Source organism: Pleurodeles waltl, chromosome 3_1 (genome assembly GCF_031143425.1).
Source record: "Pleurodeles waltl isolate 20211129_DDA chromosome 3_1, aPleWal1.hap1.20221129, whole genome shotgun sequence".
Lineage (NCBI taxonomy): Eukaryota > Metazoa > Chordata > Amphibia > Caudata > Salamandridae > Pleurodeles > Pleurodeles waltl.
Genome location: NC_090440.1, coordinates 1062623944 through 1062643269, shown reverse-complemented (window position 1 = coordinate 1062643269; position 19326 = coordinate 1062623944).

The window sequence follows — 19326 nt, the reverse complement described above, 5'->3', positions numbered from 1 at the left end:
AGTGCATAGCTCAGATCAAAGGAAGCAACGAAGGTGGGATTTAGAGGAAAGGTGTGAACTAAGAAGAGAGAGAGAGAGAGCTTGCACCCTGCTGGTACAATGAGAGAGTAGAGTTGCACACCCTCTACCTGAGGAGTGCGAGGGTAGGTACAAAGCACCATTCAGGACAGAGTCTGAGGCAAAACTAAAAGAAAGTATTCTGGCTGGGATACCAGCCTCAACAGATAATCAACCTAAGATGGGGGCTCACCCGGAAATAAGTGACCAAGTTAGCATGGCGGAGACTCAACTTAGAAGCAGGAGAACCAAGATTGCACCTTTGAGTGTGCATGATGAGAACAGTGACAAAGGCGTCTTCTGTTCCTCCTGAACCTGCAGGACAGACAAACTGACCCCAAGAGAGATAGTGGCCTGAGAGGAAGGCAAGATTATTGCAAGGCCTTTTTGTCATGTGCTAGCCTACTGGACCAAGGGAAGAGACCAGTATGTTAGTCTTTGGCCAGAGGAGGGATCTTTTGAAGCAGAGGACCTGGCTGTTGTAGAAGACTACATTCGGCATGGAGGGGGAGATCCCAAGGCATGTCAGGGATTATTTATGTGCCATGGACTCCGATGGATAGAGAAGTGCTAAGAATCAAATTTGCACCATTGTTGGGTGGGGCGGGGAAATGGATCTCATGTTTTGAGAAGAACGCCACAGGAATACTCCTAGTGATAGGCAATGTCAAAGGTTTACGAAGTTGTCTCATCAGAGAGCAGACTGATTTGATATTTACATGAGCTCACATCCCAGCAATCCAGTTGACAAACACCAAGCCTGAAGGGGCTGCATTCAATTCATACAGGCACTAAATATGGACAGGCTTCAGGCAAATGTTTCCTGACTGCCCAGATGGAAGACAGGTAATGGCAGAAACCATGAAACCTGGAGAGACCATAAGCGATTTTTTAGATAGGATGAGACAATGATGGGGACAATAGACAGGACAGCCATGGGCCGATGCTGGCCTCCGGGGGGTTTTGTTTTACAATGTCCTCAAAAAGGGTCTGCCCACTGTAATAGAAAGAGGTATGGACAGCGTAGTGGGGGCTAAACACCAAACCGTGGGGGGAATACAACTCACACATTACACTATCACAAAAAGAAACAAAAAAAGGACAGAAAAAGACAGGAACATGCCCAGGGAGACACCTCTAAGCTGGTCCAACACAAATTTAAAAAAAAAACGCCCTAAAGAGGGCCGTGTTGGCCTCAAGTATGCAGATGGCACGAGTCCTGAAGGGAGCTCCACTGCAAAACTCCAGAGGTTTACAACCTGGATATAACAGCAGAAACCAGAGAAGTTGACAGCAGTCAGACTATGGAGAATGTTACTATTGCCACAGATTGGGCCAAATAGCTGATAGATACTGGATAAAGGCATATCATGAACAGAGGTCAGTCACTGCAAAATCTCCATCCACAAAACCAAACCCAGGGAAACCCAAATGCACTTTACACCTAGCCTCAGGGAAGTCAGTCGACCGCCACACCACCAATACAATGGTCAGGTAGCGGGACAAAATTGTGGCAACAGCAACCACAGAAAGCGAACCCAGCTCAACAAGGTCCAACACCACAGCCATGACAAAGAGGGGTAACTGGTGAAGCAATACCTTCACACAAATGCAGAACCCAAATGGGCAGTGAAATTAATAGCTCAAGGCAAAGCATATATTTCACACACACCCCAAAATTAGCTGTACTAAACCTCAAAAGAAGGACCAATGAGATAACAAAAGGGATTGAAGCCTTTACTTGTGATAAGGAATCTCAGAGCCGCTGTGCGTGCTTTGTCGATTAGGTAGGCTCACCAGAGTCCATCATTCAGGGTGCCTGTTGGACCATAGGCCACACTCTGCTTCTGATCCCCCAGGTTGGGGTTGGCTGGCCACACCCCAGGGGGAGGGCAGTCCGACGAGGTTGGTGGATCAGCTATCCAACCAGTGCTTAAAAGGATGCACCGAGGTCCCCGCACCCACAAGTCCATTAGGGAGGGTTCCAATCACCAAGTCAAAAGGTTTCCATTCTTGGGCACCCAGCCCGGAACCAAAATTCCTTCTTGGCACACAGTCCCAACTGCACTCGGAGAAACGTAAGTAATCTCCATCCAAATAGAGCCCCCTTTTTTAGTTCTAACACAAAGCTGTCCTCTAGTGCTGGGAGCCAGATTTCCTGTATGCTTAGGATAGTGAAGACTCCAAAACCTCCAATGTGCACGCATGAAATCTGACAGATTGTGAAGCTCCATATATTGACTAGTCAGTAGGCGGGGGTCCACTAGACTAACCATCCATCCCAGTCCATTATAATCTGGGCAACAATGTGACAAGTTCTTGGCTTGGCACCGGACTCTCAATGTAGCAATATTTTACCTCCTCCTTTCCCTCAAAGTTTTCAGATGTGGTCCGAGGTTGGGGGTGTCAGAGAAAAGGGAGTCTGAAAAGATCCATCACAGCTCCAAACAGAGTGGAACACGGAGATGTGCTCACCCCCATATCAGGCCTAACAATCAGCCAACACAAGGCCTTACACACACTGTCTGGGAAAAGCAATTTACCCAATGTCAGACACTGCAATTCAGGGTCACATGGGGGCAATAGAACACCTCACCGGCCCCGTCTGGTTTGTAACAGTTGAAGATAAGAGATCATGAAAAGATCTAGGGAAGCACTCAAAGACAATTTAAAAAAAGCCCAAAACTACTCCAAAAGAGGTCCTTAGAAAAAAGGTGACCTCAGGGCACGTTGCGATCACCAAGCAATGCTCGGTTGCAACACGCCTCTCCTTATACATCGCCCTATGCACATCTAGGTCAAAGGACACCGACTGCACCAATGACATGCCCATGCACACCCTAGAAGGGATGAGATGCTAGAGGACCGGTAATGCCCATAGAGAGCTATTTAGTAACCAAAATCACTTACATGCTCACAAAATCACCACATAAAGACGCTTTACGGCCAAACACGTAGCCAGGAATGGAAAGGGGGGAGGCCAACAACCCATAAAAATTAATACGCCCTTGACCAATAACTGACTTTGGTTTCAAAGTAGATACCTTGAGCTTGGGCCACCCTCAGGTTTCCAACAGATAAATGAAGTGTGGAAGAAACACCGCCTCAAAGAAAAGCAACTGGAGATGATACATGCAAGGATGTATTTTTTCAAATAACAAACCAAACCTGGCTCTTATCCAACAGGTCGGCAAACAAGCCAAGTGCACCACCTTTACAGCGGACCATCAATATTCTTTTTTTTTTTTTTTCAACTGTCACAACTAAGAAACTCACATCACGAGAGAACTACGGACATTTCCCGTGGATTCATCTCAAGACCTATAGGCCCATATTTATACTTTTTGACGCAAAACTGCGCCAACACAGTTTTGCGTCAAAAAAATGAGCGCCGGCTAACGCCATTCTGAAGCGCCATGCGGGCGCCGTATTTATTGAATGACGTTAGCCGGCGTTAGCCGCCGTCGCCGTCTGGTGTGCGTTAAAAAAAACGACGTACACCAGGCAGTGTCGGCGTAGGGGGATATGGGGCTTGGGCGTCAAGAAATGGGGCAAGTCAGGTTGAGGCAATTTTTTCGCCTCAACCCGATTTGCGCCATTTTTTACGACTCCCAACCCCCATAGAAATGACTCCTGTCTTAGCAAAGACAGGAGTCATGCCCCCTTGCCCAATGGCCATGCCCAGGGGACTTTTGTCCCCTGGGCATGGTCATTGGGCATAGTGGCATGTAGGGGGGCACAAATCAGGCCCCCCTATGCCACAAAAAAATAAATAAAAAATACTTACCTGAACTTACCTTAATGTCCCTGGGATGGGTCTCTCCAGCCTTGGGTGTCCTCCTGGGGTGGGCAAGGGTGACAGGGGGTGTCCCTGGGGGCATGGGAGGGCACCTCTGAGCTCCTTCAGAGCCCACAGGTCCCTTAACGCCTGCCTTTTGCAGGCGCTAAAAAACGGCGCAAAAGCGGCCGTACGTCATTTTTTTTGACCGGCCCACTCCCGGGCGTGATTTTTGCCCGGGAGTATAAATCCGACGCACATGCCTCGGAGTCGATTTTTTAGACGGGAAAGCCTACCTTGCATATAATTAACGCAAAGTAGGTGTCCACGCTAAAAAATGACGCTAACTCCATGGACTTTGGCACTAGACGCGTCTAACGCCAAAGTATAAATATGGAGTTAGTTTTGCGTCGAAATTGCGTAAAAAAAAAACGACGCAATTCCGGCACAAACGGAGTATAAATATGCCCCATAATGTTCTATAAGTTATTTATTGTTGGACATTTTTACACCCTCTGTTTACTAGGGGTGCTGCTGCATCCATTCATTTCCAAAAAATGGCCTAGTATAATGGAGTCTATTCCGAAATTGTAACTGTGCTTGAGTAGGGACCTCCCCTATGTCACCTATAATTACAAAACACCTAACAATAGCATTCCACAGGCACTGCACAGCACCTCTTCCACAACACATGGTATCAGCACATGACTGCTGTGTGCTCCAAGATATCAGCTGGGTCATGTTACATCTGTTTGTTAATACTACATACAGTAGGCGCAGATAGGCTTTACTTGTCCCAAGAGGTAGCGTCTAGAATAACAAAATGCCTTTTTTCATCTATAGCTATGTAGGATTAGGGCCGAAATGCAACCCAACGGAGTAGAATCCCATGGGGTAGTAGTAAATCAGACCTGATACAAGACCATTCCCACCTCCCTGTACCTTGATACCGAGCTTAGCAATATTCAAACTGGGTTACATAGTATGCACAGGAAGGGTACCATATGCGGAGAATACTGTTGAACCCCCAAGACGTTCCAGAAAATAGATTCTTGGAGGTAACGAAACAACCAAACCATTGCACAACACGTCTGGTCAGGTTTCAAATATTCAAGTACATCTGACAGCAACAATTATGTAAAGTCTAAGGAAACAATATTAGATCTTAAATAAAAATACATGTACAGGAGTGTGTCACAGCATTTAGACAAAGCAATATAGTACGCACCCTAAAACAAAAAAGACATGAAGGTTTTCCTCGAACTCATGTATATTACATAGGTGGGGTCAAAGTGAAAAACCCATCATAAGGCTGCCAATGTAATCCATTCAATAGATGAATTCAGGCCTCCGAGAACACTATCCAATTTCCAGATCCAACAGTTCTCCTTAATAGTGAGTAAACAATCTATATTTGCAGATCTGAGGGACACTTTAACAATATCAATTACCCACAAGGATACAACTTTCTCTGTGTGTTAAATTTGTGTGACTTGTTCCACCATGGGTGCATATTCAACCCTATACCTAAGTCTGGATTGGTGCAATATGCATTTCTTTATAGGTTAGGTCGTTTTTCCTACATAGGGCAGACCACATGGACAGATAATGCAATAAATGACATTGCTTGTATTATAGTTAGGTAAGTGGTTCAAAGAGAGCTGGTGGCCATTGATGTTGAAAGATTTCACAGCCTAAGTGATATTCCATGCAATACACTGGTTGCATTTATAACGTCTTTGAGCAGGAGGAGATGTAACATAGGTTAGATGTTCAGAGATAGTGGTTCAGAGTATGCTTTTACCAATTTATCCCTAATGTTGGGCCTATGTTTAAAAGCAAACACTGGCTGTTCAGAAAAGATAGGGTTGCTGCCCAATAGACTCAAATATTTGTGTATCTTTTTTTATCTTATTGGAAAGAAGCCAAATGTTGAAACACAAACACGTTTGGAAAGTTTGAGGTGCTGCCTAAACATTTACAGAGCTTCACTATGGGTTTACCAAGCAGTTAAAGAGATCCTTTGATCAATCTCAATGGATATCCATGGGTAAGCAATTTGTCTTTCAATTTGTTTGCTTCATTAAAGTAATCTTTTTGGTGAAGTTGGTCTAAGGCGAAGAAATTGCCTAAATGGGAGATTATCCGTTAAGGACTGAGGGTGATGTTTTTAAATCTCAACAATATATTATGTGGCATGAGTTTATGGTAAAGAGTAGATACAGTTTGTTGTCCTTGGTCTTAATTGTAATATACAAAAAGATTAGCTCACAATTATTGTAATCAATATTAAATCTCAGGTTAGGATTGTATGCATTGATCCAAGAATGAAATTCTAAAAGACATTGGGGGTTATTCCAACCTTGGAAGAAGTGGTAATCCGTCCCAAAAGTGACGGTAAAGTGACGGATATACCACCAGCCGTATTACGAGTCCATTATATCCTATGGAACTCGTAATACGGCTGGTGGTAAATCCGTCACATTTGGGACGGATTACCACCTCCTCCAAAGTTGGAATAACCCCCATTGTGTATCACTCTCCCATGTGAAAAACATATCATCAATATATCTGATCCATTTGATTATCTGAGCCCTGAACAAATTATTGATATTGTGAATAAATTGAGACCCAAAATGGTCACATATATATTGACTACATATGGGGTGAAAAATGCTCCCATTGCTACTTCTTTAATTTGCTGGTAGAACTGATTTACAAATACAAAGACATTTTTGTTAAGAGCCAATTGAGTACATTCCAGAACAAAAGATGTAGGAATAATATTTTTCAAGGAGTTGGTCTAAGTGATTGGGAACTTCTGTCTGTGGAATGTTTGTATATAAATGTTCTCGTTCAATTGTGACCAGAATGTCCTCCTTTGAGTTGAAAGGGTGATTGTTGCTGTGGTGTCTCTAAAGAGGACAATCCTTCACATATTTTTTCTCAGATTTCCTACAAACATGTTTAGTAACATTATTCTAATCGAAAAAGCCCCATGTTGGCAACTTCTTAGTTTTTATGTTTGTACCCAGGCCTTGCCACTTTTATACTACTTTTAATTTTGACTTGTTTACTTTTTTTATACTATCTCTGTAGGAGGCTGGCCCTCTACGTGGTGTGCTCAACTAGGCACACTGTGCAGGTGGTCCAGACAACCACACATTGGTTTACAGAGGTAAGAACTAGACCACCTCATGAGCTAATTTTTATGGTAGCTTGGTCAAGCAGTTATGCTACTCTTGGAGAAGTGCAGGCATTTGTTGAACAAACATAATCAATAAATGAGACCAGACAATCAAAAGAGTAACTCCAGACAAATTTACAAAACTACTTCATATTTTTATAACAATGTTAAGACCAAGATCATCAAAACCGGGTAAGTACTTTATAAGTTATGAATATTTGAAGTTTAAAAAAATAGTCTTTTAATACGTAATTACTCACTGTAGGAATCAATGGAGAAAATACTTTGAAAATGCATATAAAATCAGGCAGTGGTCTACCAATGTCTCCTTTTTGAAGGTATGTCGAGGTCGTTGGTGGGCAGAATGGACTAGCTGGAGAAGTTCAGGTGGCTCATGGTTTCGTTGGGAGCAGCTGCAGAAAGTGGTTGGAGCTGCTGCCAGGCCACTGTGGAGGACCACTTGGAAAAGGGTTGCCAGGTGATCTTAAAGGTAAGTCCAGTGAGTTTCCTTGAAGTTCCGAGGTTGCAAGGGGTGGGGGACACTTAGAGCACCGCTGGATCTTTGGTGCAGGGCACAGGGCGGCAGGGTGCAGAACGAATCAGTGAGCCAGGAGCTGTGCACAAAGGTTCCCTTGAAAGCAAGAGGTAGGTCATTTGAGGGCCACTGGCAGGTCAGCAGGGACACTCTGGTCGGAGGTCCTTGTGGTTTCTGAAGTCCCTCAACTGGCGCTTCCTCCAGGGCCTTTTACAGTCTGGAATGGACTGTCCTTCTTTGTGTCCAATGTGAGGTGATTAGTATCTAGGACTACTGCATGGTTTAGCCACAGGAGGGTGCAATGAGCCTAAACGTGGCACACAAGTTTTGTCCTCATGGTATGTTGAAATGAGTTTAGTCCAGATGTGGCATCCTGTTCCTTGGTCAGCGGCCAGTCAGTGAAGTGACCTTCTATGGGACTTTGGTTCCTTGTTGCAGTAGTGTGATGCTTTCACTCTGGAGGGAGATCTTTGGTGATCTTTGAAGAGCAGAGGTACTCCTGGGGTTTGTAGAGTCCATCCAATGTTGAGGCAACCCCTCAGTAGCAATTGTTGTGTACTGGGTGCAGCAGGCAGGGTTTGGTGCCTTTTCCTGGTACAGGATCACTTCAGTTCTCAAGCCTTGGGTCTTCTTTGTTTCTGGTCTTCTTTTCTCTTTGCAATCTGGTTTCTTGGGATGTCCACTAAATACTGTATTTACTGGGCATTTATGGGAGTATGTGGTAGTGACCAATGGGTCATCTACCTTAGAGTGGCTTTGCCCACTATGTGACCACTTTCTGTAGCCAGGGGTCACTTCCCTACACCTGTTTGGCTATTTTCCTTCCATGCAAAATGGAGGAAAATGAAATGGAGGGGGTCACCTCGCATGTAACACTTTAGGAGTGGTGCAAGCTGGGGATGACCACTTCCCCTGTTCTTTGTGTGGTTTCCCACTGCTGCTCCCACTAAAAGTGAGAGTTTTCCATTGGGATAGCCATCTGCTGCTAGCATCAGGCTTGGCGGTTGAGTTTCACGGGTAGTAAGCCCTTTGAAGCATGCTAACAGGGCAGTGCACATTCCTGAGGGAGGGAACGTTTGCACTTCCTTCCAGGAAGGGCTTTGCTCTGCGACCAAAGAGTAGGATCTCTCTCCCTATGTTTCTAGAATCTTTTCTGGTGGTGGCAGGCTGGTTGTGACCGGCCAGCAACCATGGCAGGGTGGTTAGCTGTTGAAGGGGCACCTCTAAGGTGACTACTGGATCCATTTTGTAAGAAATCCAATACTTGCACCAGTTTGGATTTATCATTCTGAGTTGTGGGCAGCACATTGTATTAAAATGGCTGCTTTGCTCACTCAGTATTGTTCACTTATTATGTCCCAGGTTTGGCAAGGACACAGTAGGGGCATATTGCTCATGTATCTATGCCCACACATACAATATAGTGCACCATGCCCTAGGGCTGGAAAGCCTGCCAGAGGGGTGACTTACCTATAGTGCACGAAGTGTGTAGTGGACAGGGAACACAGGCTGTGTGCCCTGTCGAGTTTGTCTTTTAGGATTCCATCAGAACACACACAGCCTGCATTGGCAATGCTGGGTGCTTCTGGATGCATCCCTAGAAGGTGACACAATCTGTGCAGCTTGCTGTACTCAGGGGCCTACCCTTAGTACCCCATGCCATGGGTACCTAAGTGCCATTTACTAGAGATGTATAGTGGCAGATAAAGGTGTTGCATGTTGTGCCAATACATCAGAAAAGTTTTAGGGAAATTGATCTGGCCCAAGGAACCTGGTTAGCAGGGGCCATGGGTATTAACAACTTTGAGACTAGATCAAGTTCTAGGGAAATGGTGGGGGCTAACTGTGACAAAAAAGCATTTTCACATACTAGGCCCCCCATAATGAAGGAGGATGAGACTGCCCTCTACATAGTGAGTCTTCATCATCTCAGTGGAAGAACCTGAAATGGCCATCTGCATTGGCATGGGCAGTCCCAGGTCTGTGTTCCACTTGAAAGTCCTTTCCCTGTAGGGAGATGGACCACCTAAGCACTTTGGATTTTTCACCCTTCATTTGTTGTAGCCATCTGAGAGGCCTGGGGTCAGTCTGAACTATGAAGTGAGAGCCAAACGGGTATGGCCTCAGCTTCTTCAGGGCCCAATCCACAGCAAAGGCTTCCCTCTCTATTGCACTTTATTTTTGTTCTCTATGGAATAGTCTCCTGCTTATAAAAGCACAGGCTGGTTATGTCTATCATTTTAATCATTTGTCTGGCTAGAACTGCCCATACCCCCAGTTCAGAGGCATCTGTTTGGACAATAAACTGCCAGGACTAATCTGGACTTTGTAGGAATGGAGCAGAGTGGTATCATTCTTCAGAGAGTCAAAGGCCCTTTGACAACCCACTGTTTCACTTATTGGGCATTTTCTTGGAAGTTAACTCTGTGAGAGGGCAACTATGGCACCCTAATCCTTCTCAAACCTCCTATAATGCCCAGTCAAGCCAAGGAATTCCCTGACCTGTGACTGGGTTGTGGGAGCTTCCCAAGCCAGAATGGCCTTGATCTTGGGTTGGAGGGGTTGAACTTGGCCTCCACCAACCATGTGGCCCATGTAAACAATTTTACCATGTCCTAACTGGCCTTGATAGTGAGGTCTACCTTTTGCAGAGCCTCAAAAACCTTCACTAGGTAGATCAGGTGATCCTGCCATGTGAAGCTATAGACAGCTATTTCATCTCGGTAAGCTGCACTAAGGAATTCCAGCCCAGCAAGGACTTGGTTAACCAACCTTTGGAAGGTGGCAGGGCAATTCCTTAGACCAAAGGGAATACCAGTGAACTGATAATGCCCACTCAGAGTGGAGAATGCCGACCTCTCTTTTGCTCCTGGGGTCAGGCCAATTTGCTAGTACCCTGATGTTAAATCAAAAATACTCAGATATGTGGCTGCCCCTAGTCTGCCAATGAGCTCATCAGCTCTTGGGATAGGCGTGCATCAGTCTTTTTTACAGAATCATGGCCCCTGTAATCCACACAAAACCTCATCTCCTTTTTCTCTCAGTTTGTGTGAGGTTTGGATACTAAAATTACTGAGGTAGCCAGCGATTCTCTGAGGGCTTGATGGCACTCAAATCCAACATATTTTTGACTTCAGCTTGTATGTTCTCCCTGACATTTTCTGACTGTAAATTTAGTTTTTGACAGGCAATCTGTTACCACTGTCCACATCATGGGTACACCAATCAGTCTTCCCAGGGGCCAGGGAGAATAGCTCAGCATACTGATTGAGGACTTGCCTGCAATCAGTCTGCTCTTGTTCAGAGAGGGTCAGAGAAGACCACTCAATCCACAGAACCATCTTGTGGGTTGCTGGAGAGGAGATCAGGGAGAGGTTCACTCTCTTCTTCCTATCCCTCATCTATAACCATGAGCATGGTCACATCGGCTGTATCTTAATAGCGTTTTTTGGCGGCTGACATGTATGATTCTTTTAGGGTTTTTGCAACTGCCTAAGTCTACCATATAGGTGACTTCCCCTTTCTTTTCAGAATAAGATAGGTCTGATACAATTTGTCTTGGAGAGCCCTTTGAGAAACAGGCTCCAACACCAATACTTTCTGCCCTGGTTTGAACTCACCGATAGCAGCTTTTTGACCAGACCAGAGCTATTGAAGCTCCTTACTGGCCTAAAGATTTTGCCTTGCTTTCTCCATGTACTCTGCCATCCATCAACGTAGGGCCAAGTCCATAGTCCACAATGTCCTGCTCGGTCTCTGTGAGAGGTTTCTCCCAACCTTCCCTTACAAGACTTGATGGTCCCCTAACACGATGCCCAAACAAAAGTTCAAACTGAGAGAATTCTATTCCCTTTTTGTGGCACTTCCCTGCTGGCTAAAAGCAGACATGAAAGTAATATATTCCATCTCCTTATGAGTGCATCAGGGAGTCCTCCAATCATGCTTTTAAGGCCAGGTTACATTTTTCAACCAACCGATTTGTTTGAGGATGGTATGGGATGGTGAACTTATAAGTTACACCACATTCCTTCCACATGTGTTTTAAGAATGCAGACATGAAGTTTGAACCTCTGTCTGATACTACTTTCTGAGGGAGCCCTACTACGGTAAAAATACCCAAGACAGCTTTAGCAACTGCAGGAGCAGAAATGATCCTAAGGGGTATCGCCTCAGGATATTTAGTGGCATGATCTACTGCCACCACATTGTATCTATACCCTAATGCTATTTAGGGGTTGAGGGGACCAACAATATCAACCCCTATCCTCTCAATTTAAACCCCAACCACATGTAGTGGAATCAATGGGGCCTTTAAGTGTCCTTCTACCTTGCCACTGGCTTGGCCGGTATTGTAGGACTGACAAAAGTCCTTCACCTTTTTTGACATTCCTGCCCAGTAAAAGTGGGTAGCAAACCTAGTCCAAGTTTTGTTTTTGCCCAAATGCCCAGCTAGAAGAATGTCAATCAATAGATTGATGAGAAACTCTCTGAAATGTTGAGGTACTACCACCTTCCTGGTTGCACCAGGCTTGAGGTCTCGGGCCTCAGTAAACAGTAGTCCATCCTTCCAATAAACCCTGTGGGTACCACTTACTCTACCCTGCTCTTCATGTGCAGCTTGCTACCTCAGGCCTTTAAGAGAGGGACAGATTATTTGTCCCTGGCACAGATGCTCTCTAGAGGGCCACCCGGGCCCAAGAGACCTGGGCAATAAAGTCCAAGCTTTGTAGGCTCAGTTACCTCTGGGAATGGCAAGTATTCTTCCTGTGAAGAAAGATTCTGACTTGTGATCTGATTTAAAGGTGGTCCCCTAGTGTTCTTGACCTTTCTCTTGGGAGGCTGGGAAACTATTTCAAGATCCTGCTCTCCTTTTTCTGTCTTTGGTTTGCTCTTTGCTCTAGCCTTGATACAGACCCATTCTGGGATCCCAAGCATGGCTGCATGGGTCTTCAGTTGTACCTCAGCTAAGGGAAGTGCTCTAGGTCATTTCCAAGCAGGCAATCTATTGGGCTGGTTGAGGACACAATCACATTTTTGCCCTACTACTCTCCCCCAGTCAAAGGTTACCATAGCCATGGGATGGAACTGTGTCTCATTGTCAGCATTGGTGACAGGATAAGACTTCCCTACCAGGTACTGATTTGAGTGGACCAATTTCTGAGTTACAATGGAAACACTAGCTACTGTGTTCCTCAGTGCTACCACTTTCTCCCCATTACTCAAAGGGTGCTGCCTATATGTTTGCATATTACTTGGCCAGGGAGCACAGAATCATTCTATTTCTCCCTCAGTGACTAACGTTGCAGCTGTAGGATCACTGATATTGTCAGGGCACACCTCTGATCCCATCTGGAGATTAGCAACTGCATTTACTGCATGTTGACTAGAAGCATTGTTTTTGTTTTTACAGCTAGGATCTCCAGTTTGATGCAGCTCTGTTTTGCAATCATAGAACCAAGCCTTGTTGGAATTGAAGTTATTTCCTTTGTACCCACCCCTAGACTGTGAGAGTCTTTGGTCCCACCCTCCTTTGCAGGTTTTTGGGGACCTTGAGAAGGCTCTTTATTTTTGTTTTGGCTCCCATCTTTCCCTGGAGGCCATGGGTTTGGCTTTATTTTTTTAGGTCTCCCCCACCAGTGGTAGCTTTGGTTACCCTTGTTTTAATCCAGTGGTCTGCTTCCCACCCAACTCATGAGGGGAAAGTGTGCCTTGGTCTACCAGGTATTTATGTAGCCTCTCATTGTAACAATTGCTCAGCAGATGCTCTTTCATATATAGGTTGTGCAGCCCATCATAATCTCGTACTTTGTTACTCGCTAACCAACTACCCAGTATTTTTACTGAATAGTGGGGGTTTGAGCCTCCCTGAACCTTATGCAGTACTCTTAAATTGTAAATCCAAACCCCTCAATCAGGGTACCCTTCTTGAAGTCATGGGATTTAGAATCTGCTTCATTTAGTCTCAGGAGACTTTCCATGTACTTTCCTGAGAATAACTCCCATGACAGTGTGCCTAGTGTTTTTTTTCACAATTTCCCACCGACTGCAGGCTGTTTCAAAGGCAGAAAAACATTTTACTACACCATCCCCTTCTGTAAAGTGATAAACAACTCTTTTTGGGAGTTTAATATTGAAAGATCCCTCTTTCAATACTTGAATGCTGCCACCAGTGATGGGTCCTAGGCCCAACTCTTTTCTCTATTTCTGTTTCCAAAACCTGACTCTCTTAGTCCAGTCTTTTGGTCAGCCTGGCTAAGGCCAGGTCTTCTGTGTGTGCACTAGTGCTTTGGCTAGAGGAACTACCCTCATACCCATTTCCCAAAGGGTCTTCTTCTGCCCCACATACTTCATCATCTAATTCATCTGTGGGGTTATCTTTTTCATGCTGGGCAATCAGAAGCCTAAGCTTATCTGCACTAGGGCTTTTTCCAGTACGAATTTGATACAGTAAGCAGAACCTCCTTAACTGGTCATAACTATATGATTGGTAAGTGGCCAGGTTGAGCTCTTGGCTCTGGGTCTCTGCATCTGACATGTTTTAATTTACTAAAGCTGGGTCCTTTTTATACATTTGGGATCCCTTTTTGTATAGGCCAACTAAAGTAAGGACTTTTCAATGTTTGTTGTTGTTGGAAGGACCAAAACAGGGCTCTAACAAATTATTTTAAAAGATTGTAAAAAAATTCTAGACAATTGAAAAACAAAAACAATTAGGCTAAAGGCAATTTAGAGAGTTACTCGTGTGCTCACAAAATTGACAAAGTGGTATCAGCAAATGCTTGGTCTAGGGATGCCCACTAAATACTGCATTTTGTTGTTGATTAGGGGATTATCTGGTAGTGACCAATAGGTCATCTACCTTAAGGTAGCTACACCCACTAAGTGATCACTTCCTGTGGGCAGAGGACACTTCCCTACATCTGATTGGCTATTTTCCTTCCATGCAAGATGGAGGAAAATGAAATGAAGGGGTCACGTGGCATTCAGCGCCTTAGGGGTAGTGCAAGCTTGGAATTCCCACACCCCCTGTCCTTTGTGTGGTTTTCCTCCATTGCTCCCACTAAAAGTAGGGGTTTCCGATGAGGGCAGTCATCTGCTGCTAGTAGCAGGCTTGGGGGGGCTGAGTTTCAAGAGCGGTAAGCCTTATGAACCTCACTAGCAGTCAAGTGCGGAAGGGGGTGTTTGCACCTCCATCCAGGAAGGGCTTTGTTCTGGGACCCAGAGTGCAGGACCTCTTACCCCGTGGTTCCAGAATCTTGTCCTGTGGCAGCAGGATGTTTGGACCAGCCAGCAACCATGGCAAGGTAGTTAGCTGCTGCAGGAGACACATTTTGTAATAAATCCAATACTGGTACCAGTTTGGATTTATCATTCTGAATTGTTTGACATCAAAGAACCCAGGGTTCAGAGTAGCCATGATGTTGCTGTCAAACTCGTACTGACCAGTGCCCAGCACATGTATTGAAATGGCTTCTCTGTTCACTTACTATGTCCCAGGTTTGGCAAGGATACAGTAAGGGCATATTGGCCATGCATCTATGCCCACATATATAATATAGTGCACCCTGCCTTAGGGCTGGAAGAACTCCCAGAGGGGTGACTTACCTATACTGCATGCAGTGTGTAGTAGACAGGGCACACAGGTTGTGTGCCATGTTAAGTTTGTCTTTTAGGATTGCATCAGAACACGTAGCCAGTAATGGCAGTTCTGGGTGCTCCTGGATGCATGGCCCTAGAGGGTGGCACAATTTCTGCTGCTGCTCCAGGGGCCCACCCTCAGTACTCCATGCCCAGTGTACCTAAGTACCATTTACTAGGGACTAATAGTGGCAGCTAAAGGTGTTGCCACACTGTCCTTTTTTACCACCACCCTTATCCTAGTTTTGTTTAATTTCTGGTATCCCTGCATTATCTTTTTTTCTGTCTTTCAATTACCTTTTTTATTCTACTCCTTCATCGCTCTGCAGTGATTCTGAGTCATCGTCAGTCATAGGCTACAGCTCCACCCCTCTACTATGCAAAGCTTTTTGTTGGCTTCACTACCTGGCTTTTCTAACATTCCAACAAACTGACCAGAGTGATATTTTTGACAGAAGACACTGCAGTGTTAACCAAACTTTAATGATAGTGGTTTGTTAGAAATGGGGTCTTTGGTTGGCAGTCAGGCTACCCCCTGTCCAAGCAAGGACCCTCACTCTAGTCAGGGTAAAGGAGAATCACCCTCAGATAATCCCCGCTCACCCCCTTGGTAGCTTGGCATGAGCAGGCAGGCTGAACTTCAGAGTTCTAGGTGTGAAGGATTTGTACCAACACACACAGTAACTTAACCTCTAAGCTACAGTTCCCCTGTGCCTTGGACGAGATCATCTCGTCCATGGCACAGGGGATCTTGGGGGCGCGCTAGCGCGCCCCCCGTGCATCCCCCTTCCCCCCCCAAGTCGGGGATGGAAGGGGAAGACCTTCCCCTTCCACCCCCAACCCCCCCCACCCCCCCCCCTGTGACGTCAGCGCGCGCGCGCGCTATGTGTCACAGGGGCCTCCCTCGTCGCGCTGGAAGCTCTGCTTCCAGCGCGATTGAAAAAGAAATGCAAAAGCATTTCTTTTTCAATCACTTGGGAGGCCCGGAGGGGCTTCAAAGGGAAGGAAAAGTATTTCCTTCCCTTTGAAGTCCCTCCGAGGGTTTCAAAAGCCGGATTGCTTGCAATCCGGCTTTTGAAACCCCACTAGACACCAGGGATTTTTTTTTTTTTCTTTGAAATTGACAAAAGGGAGCGACCCTTTGGGCAAGGGTCGCTCCCAGGGGGGGCATTTTTTTTAAAAGGCCTTTTCTGCCCCCCCTGGGGGCAGAAACCTCTAAGCACCAGGGACCATTTTTTTTTTTTTTTTGTTTCATTTTTTTTTATTGAGGTGGGGAGCGACCCCTTAGGCAAGGGTCGCTCCCCTTGGGGGAAAATTATATTTTGGCCATTTCTGCCCCCCTTGGGGGCAGATTGGCCTATTTTGATGAGGCCAATCTGCCCCCAAGGGGGGTAGAAACCACTAGACACCAGGGATTTTTTTTTTTTTTATTGTTATTGACAAAAGGGAGCGACCCCTTGGGCAAGGGTCGCTCCCAGGGGGGGCATATTTTCGGGAAGGCCTTTTCTGCCCCCCCTGGGGGCAGAAACCTCTAGGCACCAGGGACCATTTTTTTTTTTTTTTTTTCATTTTTTTTTTTTTGGTGGGGAGCGACCCCTTAGGCAAGGGTCGCTCCCCTTGGGGGAAAATTATATTTTGCCCATTTCTGCCCCCCTTGGGGGCAGATTGGCCTATTTTGATGAGGCCAATCTGCCCCCAAGGGGGGTAGAAACCACTAGACACCAGGGAGTTTTTTCTTTGCGTGAATTTCACACAAAGGGAGCGACCCCTTAGGCAAGGGTCGCTCCCTGGGGGGGGAGGGCAATTTATTTTAGGCCATTTCTGCCCCCAGGGGGGGAAGAAACCTCTAGGCGCCAGGGCAAATTTTTTTTTTGTGTTTTTTTTTTTGTTCTTTCTTTTTTTTAGAGATGGGGAGCGACCCATCAGGCAAGGGTCGCTCCCCTGGGGGGCAAATTGTATTTAGACCATTTCTGCCCCCCTGAGGGCAGATTGGCCGATTTTAGGTCAATCTGCCCCCAAGAGGGCAGAAACCACTAGGCACCGGGGATTTGTTTTTTGGCGCCAATGTCACGCAGGGGGAGCGACCCCGTAGGCAAGGGTCGCTCCTGGGGCGGGGGGGTGGGGGTTGGGGGGGCAAATTTATTTTAGTCCATTTCTGCCCCCCCGGGGGACAGATCGGCCTATTATTAGGCCGAACTGCCCCCGGGGGGGGGAAGAACACTCTAGGCGCCAGGGCAATTTTTTTTTTGTGTTTTTATTTTTTGTTGTTTCCTTTTTTAGAGATGGGGAGCGACCCATCAGGCAAGGGTCGCTCCCCTGGGGGGGCAAATTGTATTTAGACCATTTCTGCCCCCCTGGGGGCAGATTGGCCAATTTTAGGTCAATCTGCCCCCAAGGGGGCAGAAACCACTAGGCACCGGGGATTTGTTTTTTGGCGCCAATGTCACGCAGGGGGAGCGACCCCGTAGGCAAGGGTCGCTCCCGGGGGGGGGTGGGGGTTGGGGGGGCAAATTTATTTTAGGCCATTTCTGCCCCCCCGGGGGACAGATCGGCCTATTATTAGGCCGAACTGCCCCCGGGGGGGGGGGCAGAACACTCTAGGCGCCAGGGCAATTTTTTTTTTGTGTTTTTTTTTTTTTTTGTTGTTTCTTTTTTTAGAGATGGGGAGCGACCCATCAGGCAAGGGTCGCTCCCCTGGGGGGGCAAATTGTATTTAGACCATTTCTGCCCCCCTGGGGGCAGATTGGCCAATTTTAGGTCAATCTGCCCCCAAGGGGGCAGAAACCACTAGGCACCGGGGATTTGTTTTTTGGCGCCAATGTCACGCAGGGGGAGCGACCCCGTAGGCAAGGGTCGCTCCCGGGGGGGGGGGGCAAATTTATTTTAGGGCATTTCTGACCCCCCCCCCTGGGGCCGGCTGAGCTACAGGCCAAACACCACAGGTAGGCACCTTGCAAAAAACACCTCTGTTTTCTGTGAAAAAATATGTTGTGTCCACGTTGTGTTTTGGGCCATTTCCTTTTGTGGGCGCTAGGCCTACCCACAGAAGTGATGTACCATTTTTATCGAGAGACTTAGGGGAACGCTGGGTGGAAGGAAATTTGTGGCTCCTCTCAGATTCCAGAACTTTCTGTCACCGAAATGAGAGGAAAAAGTATTTTTGGGGCCAAATTTTGATGTTTGCAAAGGATTCTGGGTAAGATAACCTGGTCAGAGCCCCGCAAGTCACCCCATCTTGGATTCCCCTGGGTTTCTAGTTTTCAAAAATGCACTGGTTTGCTAGGTTTCCTCAGGTGTCGGCTGAGCTACAGGCCAAAATCCACAGGTAGGCACTGCTTTTTATAAAAAAATGTGATGTGTCCACGTTGTGTTTTGGGCCCTTTCCTTTCGTGGGCGCTAGTCCTACCCACACAAGTGAGGTATCATTTTTATCGGGAGACTTGGGGGAACGCTGGGTAGAAGGAAATTTGTGGCTCCTCTCAGATTCCAGAACTTTCTGCCACAGAAATGTGAGTAACATGTGTATTTTTAGCCAAATTTTGAGGTTTGCAAAGGATTCTGGGTAACAGAACCTGGTCCGAGCCCCGCAAGTCACCCCTCCTTGGATTCCCCTAGGTCTCTAGTTTTCAGAAATGCACAGGTTTGGTAGGTTTCCCTAGGTGCCGGCTGAGCTAGAGGCCAAAATCTACAGGTAGGCACTTCGCAAAAAACACCTCTGTTTTTTTCCAAAATTTAGGATGTGTCCACGTTGCGCTTTGGGGTGTTTCCTGTCGCCGGCGCTAGGCCTACCCACGCAAGTGAGGTATCATTTTTATCGGGAGACTTGGGGGAACGCTGGGTGGAAGGAAATTTGTAGCTCCTCTCAGATTCCAGAACTTTCTGCCACAGAAATGTGATGGACATGTGTGTTTTTTAGCCAAATGTTGAGGTTTGCAAAGGATTCTGGGTAACATAACCTGGTCCGAGCCCCGCAAGTCACCCCTCCTTGGATTCCCCTAGGTCTCTAGTTTTCAGAAATGCACAGGTTTGGTAGGTTTCCCTAGGTGCCGGCTGAGCTAGAGGCCAAAATCTACAGGTAGGCACTTCGCAAAAAACACCTCTGTTTTCTCCCAAAATTGTCGATGTGTCCAC